The sequence below is a fragment of the Copadichromis virginalis genome, linkage group LG3 (assembly GCF_057382275.1).
Source record: "Copadichromis virginalis isolate Kocher_CV1m ecotype Utaka linkage group LG3, C_Virginalis_male_GT1.1, whole genome shotgun sequence".
Lineage (NCBI taxonomy): Eukaryota > Metazoa > Chordata > Actinopteri > Cichliformes > Cichlidae > Copadichromis > Copadichromis virginalis.
In genome coordinates, this window is record NC_140620.1 from 39270510 (window position 1) to 39270896 (window position 387).

The 387-nt window shown below is 46.5% G+C and overlaps 1 non-coding gene across 1 annotated transcript; it reads right to left on the bottom strand.

Moving 5' to 3' along the window:
• Window positions 1-313: 313 nt before the first annotated feature.
• Window positions 314-387, bottom strand: trnan-guu (transfer RNA asparagine (anticodon GUU)). Its single transcript has one exon. It is a non-coding gene; the product is annotated as a tRNA-Asn (tRNA).

Below are 387 nucleotides of genomic sequence, written 5' to 3' on the forward strand. Positions count from 1 at the left end.
GGCGTCGAGAGAGGACCGGGTGGCTAGATGGAGGTCCTCTGGTACTTCCTCTCCATACCGCCTTGATTGTTTAAAATATGTGACTTGTAGGTCACACATACTTGGCAGCAAGTATGCAGTTGCGGACGAACAACAGCACCCCAAAGATGGATATCACCCTTGATAAAACAGTTGACTGCGTTCATCAAACGACCGTCCTGGTTATAACATGGTTATACCATGGTTGGTTAAAACATGGTTGATTATAACATGGTATAACCAACATAAGAGTTGCACTGCATGTTTGTGTATTACCTGGCAAACACAGTGATATCGTCCCTGGGTGGGCTTGAACCACCAACCTTTCGGTTAACAGCCGAACGCGCTAACCAATTGCGCCACAAAGAC